Source organism: Pinus tabuliformis, chromosome J, assembly GCF_031772625.1.
Source record: "Pinus tabuliformis cultivar Carrire ecotype Pingquan chromosome J, CPIR1, whole genome shotgun sequence".
In the NCBI taxonomy this organism is placed as follows: Eukaryota; Viridiplantae; Streptophyta; class Pinopsida; order Pinales; family Pinaceae; genus Pinus; species Pinus tabuliformis.
In genome coordinates, this window is record NC_142295.1 from 310,723,626 (window position 1) to 310,737,160 (window position 13,535).

General features: G+C 38.7%; 1 non-coding gene across 1 annotated transcript; it reads right to left on the reverse strand.

The window, feature by feature from the left end:
* Positions 1-394: 394 nt before the first annotated feature.
* TRNAR-CCG (transfer RNA arginine (anticodon CCG)) lies at positions 395-468 on the reverse strand. The gene has a single exon. It is a non-coding gene; the product is annotated as a tRNA-Arg (tRNA).
* Positions 469-13,535: the final 13,067 nt, after the last annotated feature.

The window sequence follows — 13,535 nt, forward strand, 5'->3', positions numbered from 1 at the left end:
TTTAGCGTAATCAATAATTTTATTCTTGTTTTTCTCTATCTCATTGGCATCCTTACTATCCCTTTCGACCGAATTTTTTAGTAATGCAGTTATTTTATGTTTGTCTTCGAACCACTCCTTTATAGACATAGAGTTTTCCTTCCATATAAAGGTGAAAATTGTTACTTTTCCTATCTTATTTTGTATGAAGAGAAGTCATATAAGTATAAATACAATGATGAAAATTATTAATCAATAGTGGAATGAATCATTGAGAAATCATTTCCACTCATTATTGATTAGGAATCTGAAGTATAGGTCTGGGATTATGATAGAATACTTTATTCTATTATAAAGAAAGATTCTCTCCTATACCACGATGGAAAGGAATTTTCATTTAAAATACAACATCTTTTGGGCTAGAAGGGATTTGAACCCTTGACTTCACGGTCCGGAACCATGAGCTCTGATCCACTGAGCTACCAACCCTATCGAATGATCTATAAGATCATTGTAAAGGATGAATAGGATTCGTTTTCGAATGCTTGACCCAAAAAAAATTTGATAAATAACTCTATTTGAGATATTTAACCTTGGAAATATCTATATATCAATATCTACATAGATATTGATATATAGATATTAATATACAGAAATTCCATATATTGATATTTGAAATCCCATATCTCCGCTCACGATTTGGACTAATATTTGGGGTAGTAGTAAAAGATTGGGCCGAGTCCGATTGGTAGAACGAAATTCACTGGATTACAAGCGATCAATAACATCAAATTCAAATTTGATCTCCTTCCATACTTCACAAGCAGCAGCTATTTCAGGACTCCATTTACAAGCTTCACGGATCACTTCATTACCTTCACGAGCAAGATCACGTCCTTCATTACGAGCTTGTACACAAGCTTCTAGAGCGACCCGATTAGCTACTGCACCAGGTGCATTTCCCCAAGGATGTCCCAAAGTTCCCCCACCAAACTGTAGTACGAAATCATCCCCAAAGATCTCGGTCAGAGCAGGCATATGCCAAACATGAATACCTCCTGAAGCTACGGGCATAACACCTGGCATAGATACCCAATCTTGAGTGAAGTAAATACCACGAATTCGATCTTTTTCGATAAAATCATCACGCAGTAGATCAACAAACCCTAAAGTTACGTCTCATTCCCCTTCAACTTTACCTACTACAGTACCGACGTGAATATGATCTCCACCGGAAATACGCAATGCTTTAGCCAGTACCTGAAAATGCATACCATGATTTCTTTGTCTGTCAATAACTGCATGCATCGCGCGGTGAATGTGAAGAAGTAGGCCATTGTCTCAGCAATAATGAGCCAAAGAAGTATTTGCGGTAAAACTTCCCGTCAGGTAGTCATGCATAACGATAGGAACTCCCAATTCTCTTGCAAATACTACCCTTTTCATCATTTCTTCACATGTACCTGCAGTAGCATTCAAATAATGTCCCTTAATTTCACCCATCTCAGCCTGAGCCTTATTAATTGCTTCTGCACAAAAGACAAAACGATCTCTCCAGCGCATGAATGGTTGGGAATTTACGTTCTCATCATCCTTAGTAAAATCGAGTCCACCACGGAGACATTCATAAACTGCTCTACCATAGTTTTTGGCTGATAGACCCAATTTTGGTTTGATAGTACATCCCAATAAAGGACGACCATATTTGTTCAATTTATCTCTTTCAACTTGGATACCATGAGGTGGACCCTGAAAAGTTTTGGAATAAGAAGGGGGAATCCGCAAATCTTCCAAACGTAGAGCCCGTAGGGCCTTGAATCCAAATACATTACCTACAATGGAAGTGAACAAGTTAGTAACAGAACCTTCTTCGAAAAGGTCTAAGGGGTAAGCTACATAGGCAATAAATTGAGTCTCCTCTCTAGGAACGGGCTCGATGTCATAGCATCACCCCTTGTAACGATCGAGAGTAGTAAGTCCATCGGTCCAAACAGTGGTCCATGTACCGGTGGAAGATTCAGCAGCTATTGTTGCTCCCGCTTCTTCAGGTGGCACCCCAGGTTGAGGAGTTACTCGGAATGCTGCCAAGATATCTATATCTTTGGTCTGATATCCAGGAGTATAATAAGTTAATCTGTAATCTTTAACACCAGCTTTGAATCCGACACTAGCTTTAGTCTCTATTTTTGGTGACATAAGTCCCTCCTTTATTAATAATTATTTCTCGCAAGGACGAGGTCTGCTCGACATGGACCGAACATAAACAATCAATTTTCACAGAAATATCCTACAAAAAGTATAATGTTCTTTATGTATGACGCAACCCAATCTTTGCTCTTGAAGTTCTTCCTCCATGGATTGACCCGAGAACCTTTCAGTGGTTAAACTAGTTCATGAATGAAATCAAGGAACTGAATGGACCTTTGACCATAATGGTGCGAATTGTCCGAAAATACATATACAGATGTGAGTATGAAGAGAAGAGATAATGATCAATGAGAGAAAGGTCATGAATATCAAGTTTCATATTTCACAGATGATCTAGACATAATTTTGAAGTATTTTCGGTTTTAGTTATGGATAAATTGGTTCTAGTTATAGATAAATCGAAGACTTCCTCATGATCCTTATTCATATCCATCTACCTACTTCATATTCCAAATATGGATGAATTTAAACTTTTCAATAAAGTTGGATTTTACCAAGGTGGTAACTTCCATTTATTATTTACTGGTCTAATCGACCCAATATGGAACATTTTTTTTTTTATTGATGATATTGGAAAAATCATATTTATATATTCTTCATGAAAATTATTTCCATTTTTGTATGAGAAAAAATCCTCTTGTTCTTGGGGTTTCCGCACGTGTAGAAAAAATGTGGGACATATTGCTCAAATCATTGGCCCAGTACTGGATGTCTCTTTTCCTCCAGGTAATATGCCTAATATTTACAATTCATTGATAGTTAAGGGTCAAGGTACAGCCGGTCAAGAAATTCAGGTTACTTGTGAGGTACAACAATTATTAGGAAATCATAAGGTTAGAGTTGTAGCTATGAGTGCTACAGATGGTTTGATGAGAGGAATGAGAATGATTGACACGGGAGCTCCTCTAAGTGTTCCAGTTGGTGGAGCTACTCTCGGACAAATTTTCAATGTTCTTGGAGAACCTAACGATAATTTGGGTCATGTAGATGCTTGCATAACATCTCCTATTCATAGACCTGCTCCCGCCTTTACAGAGTTGGATACAAAATTATCCATCTTCGAAACAGGCATTAAAGCAGTAGATCTTTTGGCTCCTTACCGCCGTGGGGCAAAAATTGGTTTATTTGGAGGAGCTGGAGTGGGTAAAATAGTACTCATTATGGAGTTGATCAACAACATTGCTAAGGCTCATGGAGGGGTATCTTTATCTGGAGGAGTAGGAGAACGTACCCGTGAAGGGAATGATCTTTACATGGAAATGAAAGAATCGGGAGTAATTGATGAACAAAAAATATTAGAATCAAAAGTGGCTTTGGTCTATGGTCAGATGAATGAACCACCGGGAGCTCGCATGAGAGTCGGTTTAACTGCTCTAACCATGGCCGAATATTTCCGAGATGTCAATGAGCAAGACGTACTATTATTTATTGATAACATCTTCTGTTTTGTCCAAGTGGGATCAGAGGTATCTACCCTATTAGGCAGAATGCCTTCCGCCGTGGGTTATCAGCGAACTCTTAGCATGGAAATGGGTTCTTTGCAAGAGAGAATTACTTCCACAAAAAAGGGATCCATAACCTCGATTCAAGAAGTTTATGTACTTGCTGACGACTTGACCGACCCTGCTCCTGCTACAACATTTGAACATTCAGATGCTACTACCGTACTATCGAGAGGATTAGCTGCGAAGGGTATCTATCCAGCAGTGGATCCTTTAGATTCAACATCGACTATGCTCCAACCTTGGATTGTAGGCGAAGAACATTACGAAACTGCACAAGGGGTTAAGAAAACTTTACAACGTTATAAGGAACTTCAAGACATTATAGCTATTCCTGGACTAGATGAATTATCGGAGGAAGATCGTTTAATCGTGGCAAGAGCAAGAAAAATTGAACGTTTCCTATCACAACCCTTTTTCGTAGCAGAGGTATTCACAGGTTCCCCGGGAAAATATGTGGGTCTCATGGAAACAATTAGAGGTTTTCAAATGATCCTTTCTGGAGAATTAGATGGTCTTATCGAACAGTCTTTTTATTTGGTGGGTAATATTGATGAACCTACCGCGAAGGATATAAACTCCGACATGGAAAGTTAATTCTGAAAATGACCCTAAATCTTCGTGTACTGTCTCCTAATCGAGTCATTTGGGATTCAGAAGTTAAAGAAATAATTCTATCTACTAATAGTGGTCAAATTGGCGTATTACCCAATCATGCTTCACTTGTGGCAGTTGTAGATATAGGAGTTATGAAAATACGTCTCAATGGGCAGTGGTCCACTATGGCTATGATGGGCGGTTTCGCCAAGATAGACAGTGATAGAATAACTATATTGGTAAATAATGCAGAGAGAGATGTTGACATCAATCCCCAAGAAGCCCAGGAAAATTTTCGAATAGCTAAAGCTGACTTAGCTCGAGCCGAAGGCAAAAGACAAGCAATTGAGGCTGATTTAGCTCTGAAAATGGCTAGAACCCGATTAGAGGCTATCAATGCTAGCCCCCCCGTCTCTAATTAACATTTTCTATAATGATCTGAAAAATGGATTCAATGTTCCGCCTCGATCCAAACACGTGGAGTAAAACTTATTAGATACCATTGAAAACTCGATGGCATCTAATAAATTTACCTACTATTGGATTTGAACCAATGACTCTCACCGTATGAAAGCGATACTCTAACCACTGAGTTAAGTGGGTCATTTATTCTCATAGGTAGAGTTGGATTTATAAATGATTCTAAATCGAAATCGAATTAAATGTATAGACAATGTATGTGTCCCTGGCCCAGATCGAAACTATTGTAACGTATTGGATCATGAAATATCTACCTTGACATAAAGTGATCCATCTGGTTAGTATAGTAGTGTATCACCAAGACTGGCAAGGAAGGGCTATAGCTCAGCAAGGTAGAGCACCTCGTTTACACGTGCGCCAATGGTTTTCGGGAGAGTTTATCGATTCGTCCGATCCACGAAATAGATTATATGTGAAATAGTCTTACTCTATAAATTTGTTTCTCTGGGGAACAATAGCATGACAAAGATTAAGTTCGATTTGATTCGAATTATGGATCTAATTGATATGGTCAATCCCAGCTCTGTTCAATGCCAGGCATAATGAGTATAATACGGGGACCTCAAAATATATTCTTTTCGCTCTGTGAACTTTTAGGTGTATGAAGTGTCATATTTTACTTTTGGAGCGATAAAAGAGACTCTATTTGAGTCAATCTATGCCCGAGCAAGGCAAAACTACGTCAAAAAACCTTTTGAATAACTTTGGGATTGCTTCCGAAGGGTAAGAATTTGGAGCACACGGAGCCATATTAGTATCTTACCGGAACGAGGAGAATGGCAGACTAACCGATCTTTCCATCAGTTAATGAAAGAGCCCAATGCGATAAAACACATGTTGGGTTCTTGGAACAATTCAAATTATTTTGATAATAAGAACTTTGATCTGTTCTACCGAGAAGGTCTACGGTTCGAGCCCGTATAGCCCTATACATTCCACTAAGTGATACTATTTATATATATCCCCTCATAGTCCGTCCCTATGACTTGGCCTTGAAAAGTCTTTCAGATCATATCAATCTCATGTCCTTATCTAGATCGATGGATGGCAATGTTGGACCAGAGCAGGCATATTAGTATTTTGGATCGATCGAGACTGATCCGATACCAGATGATCAAACCTATAAACTATTTTTATTTTTTTTTATCGCTAGTTCTTCGAAAAATTCGAGAGATCTCTCGAATATCATATGTTCCAAGCAATCCATAGAGCAGTCAAAGTATCGATCATACATGTGACTTTTAGCTCCATCCAAACGCAATGCATTCTGTTGGGGTTGAACAAAATTTCCGTTCAATCGAAAATCCCAGATGTATCTATCCCTTTGCTAAATATCGGGGTGAAGATCTTGATCAACTAGGATTCTCTACAATAAGTTATGTGCGGTAAATCGAGCCTATTTTTGAACCATAGAAGTGGCAAGTATGATGGATATTCCGAATACCCGGGCAGAGAAATTCTCTAGAGTTGATCCATCCTAGCTAAAGGCGAACCTTTGGTTCATTCTCTTTCTTCACCTAAGATCATCACATGGTTTTTGAGACCGAAGATTTTCATATTGGGACAAACACTCTTCCTTGCCTCTAGTTCCGTTCTAGTAACTGTGATGACCCCGGAAAATGTAAATGTGGAATTTTACTGTGGTAAAAGATAGAGTGGTAGTTTGTTGTCTTTTATTTTACAAAAAAAAAAACAAAACTCTAATTATATTATTTTATTGAGAAATTTAAATATATTTTCTTGGAATGCTGGCAGCCTCTAAAAGGAGGATTTTAAAGAAAGAAAAATCAGTTATGAAAACTGATTGAAACCACCCTCCCAAACAGGGAAAAGTCCTGGGGAGTGGGAGGAGGAATTCTGTGCTGTGGGGACAGATAGAAGGATTTTCTAGAATAGGAAAGAAAAAGAAAACACAAGAAACTGGTTAAGTTTGGTAAGGACCAGATAACCAGGCACAAGGTGCATGTATCTTGTTGAGGGCTGTAGGCCTGCAAGATAGCTCGGGGGGAGAATCCAGTCTTAGAGATGGATCTCAAGGTTGGGTGGTTAAGAGCGAAATCGGAATGCAGGTGAATTTACTGAAGTGTCTATTTACATCATTGGCGAACCAGGTACGAGCTCATATTGCAGAGAAATTAATTCAGTAGTGAATGCTGACTACACAATGGGTTTTATAGTAGTCGACAAGTAGACTTTGTATCTCATATCTTTCGTTATTATCATGTTGTTAATATAGTTAAATCAGGCGAATAGATCTACTTTAAATGACAAAATATTTATTTGATAGACAATTATAAAGGAATAACCAGTGCGTTAGGGTTAGCTCCCAAAATAAAGAAAGCACATAATAGGTTAAGCGAACCAGAACACCGTAGTGTGTGTAAACAAGCTGTTGATATGCCAAGAACAAGCGACGGAAACATTTCAAGTTCCTGTGCAAGGAATGCCCAGACTGTAAAATCTTTCCCATTGAACTCCAACAGAAGTATGCCTAGCGAATCATAGAAAACATGTGACTGTCGAATCTCAGAGTTCAGTACATTAATAAAGAAAAAATGTGATTGCAAGAGAAAAGTGAAACCATACGACAGACCATATACAAAACTGCCACCGTTAAGAGTATTGCTTCAAGCTTATAACCAACGGAAAAGAAATAAACAAACGCAGATAACCAAAAACAACATCAATAAGTAACATGTTAAGGTTATTACCATCTCGGAAGGTATACAACCGTGACTGTGAACACGGCTGTGTGGAAAACCTCTGGAGTAACCACACGAACAGCAACAATATGCATGAGCATGCCCCAAAGTAACACTCCAAACTGGTTATAACCCAACTCTACAGCTAATAATGAAACATTGCGCTACTGCATAACGAGAATCAACTATAGCTTAGTTAAACAGAGTCGATAACATTATTGAAAGCAAACCTATTAACATATATATAAGTAAATTCGAAAAGCCATGCCGTCGTAGGGACGGACAAAGCCCTTAACCATATCCGAAGGACGAACGAAACATTAATGAACCAACCGCAACCGACCCAGAAGGGGCTCGGGTAAAATAACAACATAGAACGCAAAGATTAGAGTGGAGTTCTGGTAATATAAACTTTGGGAAACATATTAATATATATTCGAAACAAAATATGTATTCTTGTCCAGATTGTATAACGTTAACCATCAAGGTCCAGCATAGCGGCCAGCCTATCAATAGTTTGCACATTTATATATACACAGAGGCATTAAAGCCTAAAATCACAGGAAGGAAAGATTGCCCGAACTGAAACAATAGCCGAACGAGACTTAGACGCCGAAGATCTGCCGTAGTTCATATATCAACTGAGTAGGTCGAGGACATAAAACCCTGAGAATAAGAAATACATGCAAGCCGTGAGGATCCCCTCAGGAAATACCTCGACTGGTTCGTAAACGAGAGGAAAACAACACATTAGGAATAGACAGTAATATTCACAAGTTCTTTGATACATCATGGTCGAAGAAACCATAGAACCCTCGCACCCGGTAGTAAGTGTCAACCTCTTACCTGAAAGGTGCCGAGAGAGCCGTGGCGACGGTGCTATCATTCCGCCAACGGTAAAGGGGCTCGTAGCAAGCTCCATCTGCACACACTTCCATAGCAAAAAGAAACCCACATTCAGTATGAACATCCAAACAGTAAGCATCCATAACTCTGAGCGCAAACAGCAGAGTTGAAAGGCGGAAGAACAGTCAAAGTAAACGGAAAATGAATTACCTATGCAAGCCTTCGATGGGGCAAACCCACGGCCACAGTGCTGTCAACTGAGTTCAGGGGCAGCGCTAGTGGAATCGAACCGGTGTCTGAATAACCCGAGAGGAGTTGAGAAGCCCTCTTGAAACAAATGAACCCCAGGCTCGTTCTCATGGGTTTATGTATAAACCCAAAACTCTTAAACTTCCTCCAGCCCTCTGATCTGAAGAATAGATCACCGTCGTTGATGCAGCGCGGGAAGCCGGAGCGGGAAGGCCGAGAGGGCAGAAACCGATGTATCACATGGCCAAGCGGGTGAGCCATGCCACCTGCCGAAACACGGACAAAGGGTATAAATGTTGCCAACAACTCAACGCCGGCAGAAGCTGCGGGTCGGACCAAAACATTTCCGTTTTCCATTTCAATACACGTCACTGTGCAGTCAAGTCAAAGAGCCGTATGGACAAATAACATTCACGTAGGTCCAAACCATTATCAACTTATAACAGTGGTGCATATAAATTAACGCGCAGTAAAGTTATGGGGGGGGGGGGGGGTTGTTATGTTTATGACAAAGTTACCGTTTGTATCATTTTTTTTTTTTATGTACATATATATATAGGGTGTGACAGTAACATATCACAAAAATGCAATCTACCGGCTATGCATATTAGATCTACATCTAGACCAACGTTTGCTTTAATCTACCCCACTATTTTATAGAATACACATATTTCATGGAATGTGTTCTGGAACAAACAATAGAATAAAGAAGTTTGTTGGGTTGGGACGAAAGAAAGAAATTATTACCCCTTGTCCAGAAATTATGTGGACAATGACCCAAAAGAAGCTGCTTTCTGCCCCGTTACAAATAGATCTCTACTCGGCAATAGATCTGTCCGAAATGATTTTATATCATTGTGAGATGAGTGGGCTAATCCCATAATGAACTTATATGTGAAAGATTTGATACATTCCACGGATCGATTGATGCCTACCAATTCTGTTCGCTTGATCTAAACTTTCAAACGAATTAACTGAAAGACAACAATCAAATTTATATTTGATTCATCAAATGTTCACTATCTCTGTCGGTAGATGAGCCTTTAAATTTGTATCTTTGTCCCATAACCTGCATAATAATATAACAAAGAACTTGATTGTATCCTAGCCGTGCATGTAAGATAACAAAATTTTCCAGATTGGAAAACCCTATACCTTCTAATACAAGAAGGAAGGATACAAGTTCAAATGGTCTAGATTCATCGAATCTAAATATATGATAAGTGAATAGGGTCGAACTTGTCGACATAGCCACAACCTTGATCATTTTAAACAACGACTCTCCAATCAAATACCCTGCCCAGAGTTGTTCAGATGGACAAGATATTAGTATCAAGATAAAACATACAATAAATATCGAGATAGATCTCGATCTATTCCATTTACACTGAACCATTTTAATGGTTATGGCCCGTTCGTTACAACTCGAATAACGTGGGATCTACCGAACCAATCTGCAAAACTGTGTTAGTTGAAAACTAAAATCTAATAGGGAAAAACAATAATTATCGCCCATGAGTGAATAGACAAAGGATCGATACAAAAGAAGAAAGATTCTTCCTTCACATTCAAAAGAACGGAGGGAAGATGGGATCGGGATATTTCTCCGGGAGAAATACAAAATACTTCATATTTATCACATATTTGATAATAAGCCATACAACTTTTTCGAGAGTTGATAGTTAGTCATCGATCTTGCTTTGATCCCCTATCAGAGGTCACTGACGACCCACATAAGAACAAATGTTAGCTCATTTTTTATTCTTGGAAGAAATGACTGTAGATAGATAAATTGGTTTTTCGGGGGTAGACGTAGCCAAGTGGACCAAGGCAGTGGATTGTGAATCCACCACGTGCGGGTTCAATTCCCGTCGTTTGCCTCATAAAAGAAGATAAAAAACGGACTGGATCCGAATCTGATTTATCATCATTTTCATATTTCGGTGAAAATATTTCTATCTATGTAATAGAAATGACACCCGAGCCTTCTTTCTTCGTGGGAAACATGAGCTCTTTATCAGACTTGAAGCAATGACTTACGCCTTACCATGGCATTACTCTACCGCTAAGTTAAAAGGGCCCCCTCATTATATATGAATGAGTGAGTCTACTATGGTAGATGGACAACAAATTGGATATGGATGATCCATCTATCTTTATAGATATCAAGTTGAGAACATATATTATAGTAGCTCGTAGGGTAAGGATCGCTATACTGGAAACTCCGGGCTGAGCTGATACGAAGCGGATGGAGAAAAGTTATGCCTGAGAGCATTTGCTGAAATATGTTCGTATCGCTAGAAGAGACAAAGGCTCAACGGGTCAAGTCCTATTGCAATTACTTGAAATGCATTTGGATAATATTCTTTTTCGATTGGGTATGGCTCCCACCATTCCCGGAGCTAGAAAATTAGTGAATCATGGACATATCCGGGTTAATGACCATGTGGTAGATATACCAAGTTACCCTTGCAAACCTCAAGATGTGATTACTATAAGAGATCAACAAAGATTGAGAGCTAAGAATATGGAGCCATTCCAGTTTATGGCTCTTTTTCTTCCTGGAAGAGGAAGATCTTTCTAAAATGAATTAGAAATAATTCAATTAGAAGATTAGAGGAGTTGAGCAAAAAAAGTTCCTTGATAAAGAGAAAGAACAACCTAGAATTTCTAAAACTAGAATGGATAGAATCCTTTCTTCTCTCTCGGAAATAGAAGAGAGAGAATTAAGGAATTCTGAAATTTGGATTCAAATGTTGAAGGAAAGAAGTGACGGAATATCCGTGAATGGGATTGTGGCGTGTATAGTTTAGTGATACAGGTGGGTTTTATTCATTACATTATCAACTTAAATAGTTAAAGGATATTTGGATGGATCTCTGATCCATCCAAAGCTCTATCTATCTATAACTAAAGGGCCCGATACAACCATCAGAGTCAGAACAGTGAGCTGCGCAATAACTTCTAGATCCATTTGGTTTTCTTTCACCCTCCATCGACTGAATGTATGAATAAAATGTTGCCGGGATCAATCACTTTTCTTCTATTTTGTCTTCTTCGGACTCCTACCCATTGGTGTAGTTTCGATCAGGAACCTATGGCCTTGAGCAACTGATATCTTTACAATAATACATAAAATAGATAGAGAACCCTAAATAGATAGAGAACCCTTCAATATCTAGATAATAAAATTTGATATTGGAGAGAAATAAATGGACTAATCCATGTAATGCATTTAATCAAACTCATTGGGGAGGGAATGAAGATATGGTAGAGCTTAAATTTTTGATAGCTTTTTTTCTTACTTTTACAACAGGTATTCTAGCTATCAAATTAGGTCAAGCACTGTATGACTGCTGATTTTTTCTGCTTTTCTTGGCTTGGCCATCGGCCAGGCCAAGAAAAGCAGAAAAAATCAGTCATACAAAACTATTTTTAACGAAATGAACAATACGATTGACTGGATTGTTCTTTATCCAACTGAATAATGGCAATATTCATTATATTGCCGATACAATCTGTACATACTATGATATACACCTTTACTCCACCATTCATTTTGTTACACATGAACTCTTCCATCTTGGAGAGATGGCTGAGCGGACCAAAGTGGCGGATTGCTAATCCGTAGTACGGATCATCCATACCGAGGGTTCGATTCCCTCTCTCTCCGTTCGTCCACTATTGATCCTGAAAACGAATAACCCCAAATCTTTCTACGAAACGGAAAAGGCCCATTAACCTAGAGATTTCCTATTTTGACCTTTTTTTTCATTGCATAGCACAAAATGATAAAGTTATCATTTTGACTGAGCATTTGAACTTAGTATTTTATTTCTTTCCCGCAGTGCAGTAAAGTATTACTGTTTATGGAACAGTAATAGCTCCACGCTTTAGTAGAAAAATGATATCTTTTCATCAAAAATTATATCTGACTTAGTCCATAAATTGCAAAGGTATCGTTCATGAACGAATGGAAGGATTAGAATATCTCATTTCTTTCCTCTTTTTTTATCAATATAAATGGGACCAATCCCTACATTGTGTATTGGTACATACAAACGATAAAATATATTTGCCTCTCCCTGCTATTATGGATGAACAAAATTGTTTCAAACGTGTTCCATCATTAGCAATGTCCAAGTGAATAGATGTTCACTTTCGAGATGATCCGGGTCTAGCTCGATAACATGATCTCTTCTAATCCAATGTGAGAAAGTTACATAGTGTTTGCATGGGTTTGCCTTGGTATCACGTTCATACCGTCGTATTGAATGATCCTGGACGGTTAATTTCTGTACATATAATGCATACAACTCTAGTTGTTGGTTGGGATGGTTCAATGACTCTGTACGAATTAGCAGTTTTTTATCCATCCGATCCTGTTCTTGATCCAATGTGGAGACAAGGTATGTTCGTTATACCTTTTATGACTCATTTGGGAATAAAGGATTCATGGAGTGGATGGAACATCACCGGAGAAACTGTAATTAATCCCGGTATTTGGAGTTATGAAGGTGTGGCCGGGGCACATATCATGTTTTCTGGCCTGTGCTTTTTGGCAGCTATCTGGCATTGAGTATATTGGGATCTGGACATATTTTGTGATGAACGTATGGGAAAACGTTGTTTAGATTTGCCAAAAGTATTTGGAATTCATTTATTCCTCTCAGGAGTAGCTTGTTTCGGATTTGGAGCATTTCATGTAACGGGTTTGTATGGTCCTGGGATATGGGTGTCTGATCCTTATGGACTAACTGGAAAAATACAACCAGTGGATCCAGCATGGGGAGCTGAAGGTTTTGATCCTTTTGTTCCAGGAGGAATAGCTTCTCATCATATAGCAGCGGGTATTTTGGGTATATTAGCAGGTCTATTCCATCTCAGTGTTCGTCCTCCACAATGTTTATACGTAGGATTACGCATGGGGAATATTGAAACAGTCCTATCCAGCAGTATTGCTGCTGTGTTT